Below are 11,466 nucleotides of genomic sequence, written 5' to 3' on the forward strand. Positions count from 1 at the left end.
ATGTTCACATAACAATCAGGGATTGGTTCTGAAAGCTATAAGTTTCCCCCCATTTTCAAACTTTATTCTTATTAATATATAGTGCTATAAGTAAATAAATAATATTAAAACTCAGATTAGTTTAGTTTTTATATTGTTTTATTTTGGTTTTTTTTTTTCTTCCAATTGGAGAAAATTTTGGATCTTGTATCAGATCAATTTTTTAAAGAATGAATGTAGAAACAGTTACCTATCCTATCCCCCACCATCCCATTTAATATGTAACTATTGCTCATCAGATTGTCCAATTTTCCTTTGAATTTTTAGCTTCTTTTAATGTCTGGATCTGTGTTAGAAACTATTCTTGCCAAACTTTACACCTTCCAATTTTATTTTAGTATATTTAATGCGTTTCCTACTAATTTGTTTATAGTATGAGTAGTAAGGAGTGTATATGAGGTGTGACAATAAAGTTCCCATAGTAGCATTAACATTTGTGCCACAATTAGCAATGGAGCAACTAACAATTATCAAATTTTGCTTTAAGCTCCAAAAATCTGTATCAGAAACACTAAATATTAAACTGTTTATGGTGATGAAACATGTCATACTGGTGTGCTTGAATGGTAGAAGTGGTTTAAAGATGGATGTGAGGATTTTTCCAGTGATCCAAGGAGTGTATGTTTTATCAACCTGTCAAGATGAGGACAGAGTTGGGAAATTTGAGATTGTTGTTTGACCCTCAGAATGATGGCTTATGAGTTGTCTATAAAGGAGACAAATCATCATTCTGCATGAAGATTTATGGAAAAGGGAGGCATGCAAAACTTGTTCCTCACAAATGAATTAGCAGAAACAGTGAAGAAAACTTCATCTGGATTTGTAAAGACAGTCCTAATTTCCTTGGGTGTATGCAGGACTTCAAAATTGTCAACAAAGCTGAATGTTTTGTTTACAGAAGTCCAGAATAGACTATCGACTTCTGATCATGTTTTTTGACAGTGTGATTCACAAGGAATTTGTAGGGGAATGATAGAATGACTTCTGCATTCAAGTGCTTCAAATGCCATTGAAGCAAATTTCCCTGTGGGGCTAAAATTGAGACAAAATCGGCTGGTTGTTATTGCAGAACATCTCTCCCCTATTCTACAAAATGGGGAAGGGGGTATTGTCACAAATTTCTGATGTAACATGGCATTGTACAGATCAACCATTCCAGCAGATTTCTTCCCAAACTGGTATCAAAGGAAAGATTTCAGGATGTTGAGGACATAAAAACAAACAAACATCTCTTTGGACACCTTTGCTGACTCTTTTCAGAAATTTTTAGAATGATTTAACGAGTGCATTTATTAAATTTATTTATTTTTTAGCATTTATTTTGAATAAAAAAAGGAGTAGGAATGGCATCTACCCCAATGTTAACTTTTTTTTTTTTGGGCTCCTTTACTCTTTCTTTTTATTGCACCAGTCTGGGAACTTTATATAGGTTACAGATTCTTGTATATAGGTTCTGTATCTAAAGTTTTACATACAACATATATAATAAATCTAAATATGCAATGTAGCCTTGTGGACAACCATAAACTGAAATGAGTAGCGAAAAGACTACTCATTTCAAAACATGGTAATACATTCATGGGTTTTGTTTGTGTAGTGGTATTCAAGGTGTGAGGTAAATATGCTTGTAACTTAGTGTATAGTAAGATGGCATGTTAGCACAATGAGCTATATATATATATATATATATATATATATATAGTCAGTGCTTTTTTTTTTTGTGACTGTACGCAACGGTACGGCATACCGGCACCTTTATTAACAGTGACATTTGGATGTGGTGCACTTTGAAATTTGTAATATTCCGTAAATTTTTTTCATGTGTTTATCTACTATTCAAATAAGCTTTGAATAGTAGATAAACATTTAATTATTTAACTAAATTTACAGTTTTTCACTGTCTAAGATTTTTCCATATAAAACTGTATAACCATTTTTATAATTCTAAATTACTCTGTTGGACCTCTGTCTAATTGTTTTGAATTCCCCTTGGAAGTTACACTTAAAATAGTTTCCATTGAGCGAGAAAATTTTCATATAGCGAACGGATTAGGAGAGAATGAACTCTGTATGCCCTATTTGCATTTCTGGCCTTTAGGCAATTAGTGCTGCTGTGCAAATTAAGAGAGCTGGAGGGATTACCATTCTACAACTAGTGGTACCTGATAAAACCTATCCGACCACATGTGGAGGAGTCGCACTAGTCAAGAGTGAGCAGATGGTGTATTCCCAATGCACTCTGGTCCACCTACTGCAGTGGTGTCCAAACATTTCCCGTACAGGGGCCATATTAAAAAAAATTCAAAGTTAGAAATCTTTAGTGTGTTGCATTTTCCATATCTTGTTGCATGTAAAAGTAAAATTGAAAATATTCAAAGCTTTAAGTACAATACACAGTTACATTTACTGACCATAAGAATTTTTAAATAAAAAAAATTAACAAAATTTAAAATGTTTTAGTTCACTTTCCAGGTGGGCCATAGGTTGGACACCGCTGTGAATCAACTGTAAGCACCCTGTTTGAGAATTAGGATGGAGTGATTTTATTTTACCCTGATAAATAATCATCTGTTTCGCAGAAGTGTGTTATCCACATTTTTCCGTAAATTTTCCCCATCTCTGTTTACATGGTCACAGCACCTGAATATCCGAATGACGCTGACATTTTGGACAGTTTCAAGAAAAAAAAATAAAATTCAAATTTAAGAACTAGTGACAATACCGATGACGAGAGAAGGAAAATGAGGACAACGAAGAAATTAATCCTAAGCATGAATTGTTGGCATTTGGTGAAAATGAAGTTAGAAAATTGTCAATTAGGTTGCAGTTAAATGCCATTCATGGATTTCGGGAAGGGGGGGTACCTAATTGAAAAGATGGTTTCGGAAGAATTGAAGCATTTGATGGATGCTCTGAGTAAGATACCAATTTCATCAAGTGAATGTGAATGAGGATTTTCACAAATGAATCTGATCGCCAGAGCTTCGTTGATGACAAAAATAGTTTCTTCACTACAATTTCTTAAAATTGCAGGCTCACCACTGACCCACTTCAATCTGACAAAATATGTCGATTCATGGCTGCTTTGGAAATGTCATTCAGCTACTGACACACAAAGAGGAAGAAAAGAAGTCTGCATAGGGTGTCGGATGAAAACTTAATAAAAATTTGGAATATTCTACAAAAACTATAAAATTATTTTTAGGGGCCATAGTCTAACGAAGAACCCTTAAAATGTCACTCTGTTTTCTGCCTGTCTGTCATAGCATTGTATCTCTAGAACCACTCAACTATTGACTAGAAATTGCATGGGTTTGCACATCAAGTGGGCCAACATAGTGCCATATTGATCATTGTTGACAAAATTTGTCTGAGAAAGACCATTGGAAAGAGTTCAACAAGTATGTTTAAAATACATTTTTAAAAATAAAAATGGCGGCGCCAGACAGGAAAATGTGAGTAATTTGTGTCCCCCTCTATTTCAGTCACTAACAGAGCTAAAAATTTAAAAATCGCATTAGCTATGTGTTATTTGCTGCTTATCAAGGGAAAACTATTCTGATGGAAATCTATCATTTATTTTTGTGTTAAAATTAAACTAATTTTTTTATTGCACTTTGATAGTGTGCCTCTTTGTACTAAGTAACTCTCCTTTTGGTGACAAAAAGTTGCTAAATGGTTAGTTAACAATTCTACAAAGGTCACTAATAAATATTACGACCAGAAGTATTTTTAACATTTTTCAAAGCTGGAGTTGTCCCAACAAGGAGATACTCAGAGAGCCAGTGTTGAGGAGGTGGTGGTGGAAGAGAGGTGACTGCGCTGAGTCTTGCACGGCCCTCACCTGCCAGTCACTTCTCCCCCGAGACTTTAATCACTTCTCCCACCCTTGGCATTAACAACAACTGGAAAGACTTAAATAGACAATGTTTTCGTTATTTCCTAAGTTTTAGGCCCAGCCGGGGTACTAGAAGCTTTTTTTCATTTACCATAAAGCTCTATTTGAGATACTACACTAACGACCATTCGTGTCATCCTGAGTGCCCGGCACTTGGTAGTTGACAGATTTATTTACTTATTTTATTCACATTTTACTTATTTTTCTACATATATATACTTAAATAATTAATTTATACTTAATAAACTGTTAATATACTAAATTTGTTGTTCTTATTCCAAAAACATTACTATGACAGTAACAATATCAGGAAAAAAATTTTTTAGAGTACTTTTCATATCCTTTTAATTTTCAATTTTTCCTGATAGCAAAGAATCAGTACTGGCACTTTTTTTTTTATTTACAAAAAAGACTATATAGTTAGTAATAATCTTTGGAAGTAGCTGATAATAACTGTGTTGGGCAGAAATGTATTGAGATATGTACCAAGGCCTTTAAGTAGTGAATTGCTCAGGTTGGTTGGAAATTATAATGGAAAAATAATTTAGTCAAGGCAATTAGTTAATTGTTCAAGTTACTGACCTAAAAGAAGGAAAAGGGAAGTGCAAGCATAAGAAATGAAAATATAAACTGAAGGAATGTAAAAAATGCTATTAATTTGATTAAAGCAAAATTGATACTAATTTTATATATATATAATACAGAATGCCAGCATTAATATTTACAATGTGAATATTGTACAAATATGCTATACTGTGAATAGAATGCTGCTGATAAGAAGCAATGCTTATGCATGGCCTGAGATGAAATTAATGGATAGAATATCAATGCTAGCAAGAAAGCAAATGGTACGTCATAGCAAACTTCAGCAGGAGACAACTATGGTGATCCATTAGGGCCATAGTATTTCTGCTTAATCCTAATAGATCAAAATAGAAAATGAAAAAAAAAAGATTTTAGTGGTTTTTTTTTTCTAATTTCAAATTTTGGAAATGTTCAATTTATAAATATACATAAGAGATAAATGCACAAACAAACAAAATCATTCACACAAGCCCAATAAGCCATATATATAATGTTCAGGTAAGGTTATGTTAAAAATTATCTTCAAAAATTAAAATTCTTAATTATAATAAAACAATCATATATACTTATTCACAATCTCCTAAAAGAATACATTCAATTTTAAACCTATACACCTAAAATGTAAATCTTCAAAATAAATTAAACCCATATAGACATTTCTATATATGTATACAAAACATATACAACTTGTGTGTGTAGGAAACCACCCAGACTTAACTAATACTCAGCTTTACATAAGTTTTTGCTGGCTGGTGCAAACAAAATATGGAAAGTTATTTTGCATCCCGTAGGAATAAATGGAGGTACTGTGAAAATATGTGAACCCAATAACAGTTGAGTTTTTTTTTTTAATTCGTTCCAAGTTCTTGGAATTTGAAAATTTTGCTATATTACTAAGCTAATTATCTCTAAAATGTCATATTTATAATGGAAATTGCACTACCCTTTCATCATTATCAGATGTTCCCATTATAAGAATCAATTTTGAACTCCTTTGTGATATTTTTTCTAAAACATTTCTGGAGGTCACTACCATAAAACAATTTGCACTTTCCAGTTTATTGGGCTTTTCTCTTAGTGCATCTAGTTAAAACTATCAAATTGCATTTGCGATAATACTGGCAATTGTGTGGGTTTTTACGCCCTTCACTGAAATCTTCAATCATATAAAAAAACAATTTTTATAAACATCTCTTCATTCCTATTTACATATTACAATGATGAAGAAGGGGAAGTGACTAACAAAGTGCAAGTGGTGGTAGTGCCAGGAAGTGAAACAAAATTGATTTAGAAATGAAAATGATTAAGAACTACAAAGCAAGATAGTGTCATCTATTGCAAGGGAATTAGGTCTTGCTGCTTCAACAGTGAATACTATTTTAAAGGACAGTGCACATATGGTTGAGCAGATGGGCTGAGAGGTGGCAAATGAAGTTTAACATTGACAAATGTAAAGTACTACATATGGGAAACAGCAACCCCCAGAGCAACATGTCAACTCTGTGGTACTACACTGACAGTGGTAGAGAATGAAAGGGACCTGGGGGTGGTTGTGCAGGCAGATATGAAGTTCTCTGAGCAGTGCAGACGGGCTGCAAGAGTAGCTCATGGTGTCAATGATATATAGGAATTTTTCTAGCAGGGATAAGGAGGTGATTATTCCCTTGTATAAGGCAATGGTCAGGCCACACCTAGAGTACTGTATACAGGTCTGGAGGCCTCATTTGAAGAAGGATGTAGAGCTGCTGGAACGAGTACAGAGAAGGGCAACAAGATTGGTGAATGGAACAAAGGTGCTCTTACGAAGAAAGGCTTAAGTTTTGCAAATTACAGTGTCTGGGGACTAGGCACCAGCGAGGTGATCTGATAGAGGTGTATAAAGCCTTGAATGGTTTGAGCATGCTCAATGCTGATGGGATTCTTCCTCTTGCTCAGAGTAATCACCTGAGAGGGCATAAATTCAAATTGAGGAAAGACAGATGTAGGATAGACGTGAAGAAATTTGCCTTTAAGCAGCGGGTAGTTAGTTGGTGGAACAGATTTCCATCCCTTGTTGTGGAAGTTGATAGCCTAAATAAGTTTAAGGCTCAGCTGGACAGGTATTTCGAACGAACAGAGGGGTGAAGTGGAAGTGGTTATTTTTTTTTTTTTTTTTGGCTGATGCTGCATAAGCTTGCTTTATTGCATCAAATGCCTCTACTAATGCTAATATAAAAGAATATGTCATCAGGCAATGGTATTTCATGATATTGCATCAGAAATGGAGATTTGAGAAGGGTTCTTAAAAGTTAACAGAAAGGTGAATGATATACTTGCTTGTTACAAAGGAATCTATAATGAAAAGAAATACTGTATAGTCAATTCATTAAAAATGAGGCAAGTGGGTTTTTCTCTCTCTTTTTTCCTCTCTCTCGTTTTTCTCTCTTCTCTTTTTTTTTTTCCTTCAGTTTTGACAAGGCAACTGTTTCCTTCCAGGCAGAACACTGGCTATTCAAGGAGTTTTGGGGCTATACTAGATGAGCACTTAGTGTTCATTGTCAACTGCCATTTTGAGCACCTTCCAAACAACTAACTACACAGCATTTCTGACATTTCATTGGATACCAAAGTGGCTCCCTTCTTATTCTCAGTTGCAAGATGGATGTTCAAATTGGATATATGGTGAATTTATGTACACGGTTGATTGAGAGTAGAAAGAGAAAACGGTGGATTCATTCAGAAAATTCAAATAGATTAAAAACAGGACAGTTTTATGTTGTTTGAAACAGGAAGTTTATTTTACAGAATGCCACTGAGTTTTGATGAATTTCCAATGTTAATTAGTGGAAAAATTAAATGCTAATTTTTTCACTAATGAACAAAAATGAATTAGTAAAACAAAGATACATTTGAAGTTTTCTGAGCAGTGCAGACAGGCTGAGAGAGCAGCTCACAGGGTTTCACAATGAGCCAAAACATGACCATCTACCTAATATGAAGTTGGTCCTCCACATGCAGCCAAAACAGCTTGTACCTGGCTAGGCATGGATGCTACAAGATTTCTAAATGTCTTGTGGTATCTGGTACCAGCAGAAACTCCTGTAAGATCAGTGGTTGAGACACTGCAGATCGGAGTTACTGTTCCAACACAAACCACATGATGGGATTGATGTCTGTGGAATTTGGAGATCAGGACTGTGGTATGGCATATTATCCTGCTGAAAGACTGCACTTCCAGAAGGGAAGACCGTTACCATGAAAGGGTGTACCTGGTCAGCAATGATGTTTAGGTGTAAAGTAGGGCTTGCATAAAACCGAGTTTAACCGAAGTTTACTCTTAAAACCGATTTTCTCAGACTTAGGGAAAATAAAAGCTTATAACACAGGTATTTATTTTATCTTGGGTAGATTATACAAATCGTAATCAAATCTTTTAAACAAAATCTATCACCTCTTATGTTAAAAAAAATTAAAGTGCTCCAAAAAAAATAACCAGCTTGGGATTATACAAAATTACAAATTGTATTCAAATCCTTTGAATAAAAACTATCTTCTCGTATAGTAAACAAAAAAATAATAGGCTCTATAATAATAAATAAATAAAAATGTGAAAAAAACAGCTCAGTGAAATTACTTTACTGTTTATTGCTCAGCTTCTTTCTGAGAATGATCCTTGAAAAAGCACAATATATTAAAAAAAATTTCCTGATACACGTGACCTTATTTTTGTGTTAAAGAGACCAGTGATCGAAAACATTCAGATTGGACACTTGTTGGTTTAATGGTCAGCAGTGCTCTATAAACTTTCTCCAGATTTTCACTTCTACTGTTAGTTGCCTCCAAAATTTTAAATTCTTTGCTGATTTCCAATTCACTCGGATGTTTTGAAGGCTCTTCAGTTAATGTCTTTATTACACTATCGTACTCTCGCATGAGTGTATCTCCAAAATCGGAAGTAGACGAGTTCTTGAACGTGAATCTTCTTTCCTAAACTTTTTGGAGTTGTGTAGATAGCTCAGCAGTTTGGCAATTTCGTCTTGCATTGTAACGCTGCAAAAGGCTTTGGTGAAACTTTAAAGCAAATGGGTTTCCTGCTGTATCAAGCTTAACAAGCAGAAATTCTATTGAAAACTGCTTTAAGTAAGTCTGTATCTTCTGAGGTTATAGCCTTCAGAATCATTTCAACTGGTCGCAAAGTTTCACATAGCAATTCAAGTGTTTTCCAGTCATCGTCAGACACAGCTTCAGTTGACAGTACTGCACATAGAGCATTTGGAATGAAATTTTTCAATTTCAAAAATCTTTCAATCATAGAATGTGCTATCCCATCTAGTCTTGCAATGTAATATAAGTTTATATTCTTTCCCATTAAATTTTGTAATATGTCATTTTTGGTAGGCGATTTTCGAAAACGCTTGCAAAATTTTCTGACTTTCTTAATAGTTTGTACATTATTGGCCATTGGATTGAAGAAATAAATGAGCTAATCGGTAAAGTCTGTTTGATGAAGCATGCCTTGCTGTCTTTCTTCAACTTCATCATCATCATCACTACTTTCTTCATTATTTTCATTGTCTTTGGGAGACTCAGAGACTGTGGCACCATAATTGATTGATTTTTCATAAAGTACATCTATAACTGACAGATGTATACAATGGGCTATACATTGTTGATGATTAGGCGTAATTTGCTTGCCAAGCTTAATCACCATTGCTGCTCCATCGGTGGTGCAGGCAACAATATCGTCATCCAAGTTAAAACCAAATTCCTTCAAGTGTCAATTCACAATTTGTTCAGTTCTTCTGCTGTCAAGTGAACTATTAATCTCAATAAGACCTAACGACCAATGATTGTCTTTTGAATGCACATTTATATTCATATACCTTTTATTTTGTATAGACGTATATTCGTCTCGAGTCGATGAATACCGTGTACCCAAAACCAATGAATTTTTCAAATGCTGAATGAGTTGTTCTTTCTTAGTTTTATAATAATTCAGAACCCTGTTTTTCATTCCATTCACTGAGGCTGGTGGTAATTTATCGTATTTATTTCTCTGAAGCTTGATTGTATAAACTCACTCTTGGCAATTGAATTAAAAGCAGCTAATTTTGAAATCTCTTCTTCCATAGATTTTTTAACGATAAGTTTTCTAATGTTCTTACCATTTTTATAGGAGGTTCACTGTTATCTTGTTTAATGTCAATCTGATTCATTTTCTTTAAATGCAACATCAAAGATGATGTAGATCCTCCAGACGACTTCATTATCTTCTGACATTTCGAACATTGTGCTTCATCTTTGCTTTTTCGAGCAAAATAATTCCATACATTTGATTTCATCTTAGACATATTAAGAGTAATGAATATTAATTAGTAGAAATTTATATCACCGACAATTTTAAATAAAAATATTGAAGACAACAAAGGCACAATACTATGCGTCACTCCCGAAAGCACTGAATGAAGAGTCTAAACGAGGCAAGTTTCCAAATTTTCACGAAAGAAATTTTTTATTTATTTACTTGCAATTTTTTTTTCCTCAATTAAATCTATTGTATTTTCAAAAATTATGTAAAAGCTAAATTTGGTGAAGCTGCTTTTTGGAGAACATTTGATCGCAAATTTAATAGGAATAAAGAAGCAAAATACTTTCTACGATTGAAATTTGATGCAATATTCAGCAAATCTGCAATATTCAGAAAACCATCAATAAGGTGCGTTCCATAACTTGCCTGGCGAACAAGAGAGATGGAAAGGAGAAATGTTGAGCATTTTCTTTTACGCTGTCGCTCCGACTCACTCAGTCATAAATGAGTACCCCTGCATCGTGCCATGATACAGGTTGGAAGATAAAAGGTACCCCTCCTAGATTTGGGCCACTTGCCCATGAGATTCGTACCTTAAAATAAAATAAAAAATATGTTTCAAACAAATCAGTTGAATGATCCAGACAAACGAACAAACAAAAGAAAATGTGCAGAATAAAAAAAACTATAATCAAGGGCTAACTAAGAAAATATTCGAATCCGGTTTTAGAAGCTCGGTTTTAACAACTCAATATGAAAACCGGTTTGCAAGCCCTAGTGTAAAGTATGTTGATTTCAAACGGCACCAGGGGTTTCCTCCATCTCCACGTTGCTTTCATTGTAGGTGAACCAGTTCAGTGGGAAGGCCAGAGATTTAAAAGTACAGATATTGTAAATGTGTAATGTCGTGTATCGTTGTTCCTCTGGCCATTTAGCTGCTGGACCCCTACTGAGGCCCAATGTTGCCCACATTTTTCCCCGTGGAGGCAGACCAGATACACCAGTATTTTAAGTAGGCACTCTAGCAGATCCTGCTGCCTACTTTCATGAGATTTCAGTGGCTAGGACTGAAAAAATAATATAAAAAATGATCAATTGCATTGGGATGTGAAATGAATAGGCCGAGATTGGACAAAACTAAATTTGGTCGAGATTAGATTTAATGTGTGGGGCATTCACTTGTTTGCAGATACATGTAGTGGGGGGAGGCAGAAGAATGGGGATGATAGAGATGTCCCCAGATGATCAGTGAGGCATGCTCATGCCCCACCAGGAGAAGAGAGGATCAGAAGGGGGGGAATCAAGAGGCTGTCTTCCCCTCCCAGCCAGGAGTGTGGTTTAAAGTGAAACGGGCTAGAATGCTCGATTCAGTTCGCCAATAAGGCTATTAGCAGTAAGCTGCGTAGTCCAGGTGCTTAGTGTGTAGCAGTCTGGTCCTAGGATTATGGTCATTCATGTAGCATGGTTCCACGTCCATGTTGTCTTCAGTTAAGTATGGAGTTCTGCATCGTTTTAGTGTCCAGTTAGTCAGTCTCTTGTGGCTTGGATTCTGTTCTCCGGAAGGGTGAGTCTTAGTCCACCTGCCATATTTTGTGGTTAAATCAGTTGAGCGTTTTGTTTGTGGTTGTTCCTTGCCTCAGATTTGTTGTCCAGATCC

The sequence above is a fragment of the Mastigoproctus giganteus genome, chromosome 1 (genome assembly GCF_048544385.1).
Source record: "Mastigoproctus giganteus isolate SK-2022 chromosome 1, ASM4854438v1, whole genome shotgun sequence".
In the NCBI taxonomy this organism is placed as follows: Eukaryota; Metazoa; Arthropoda; class Arachnida; order Uropygi; family Thelyphonidae; genus Mastigoproctus; species Mastigoproctus giganteus.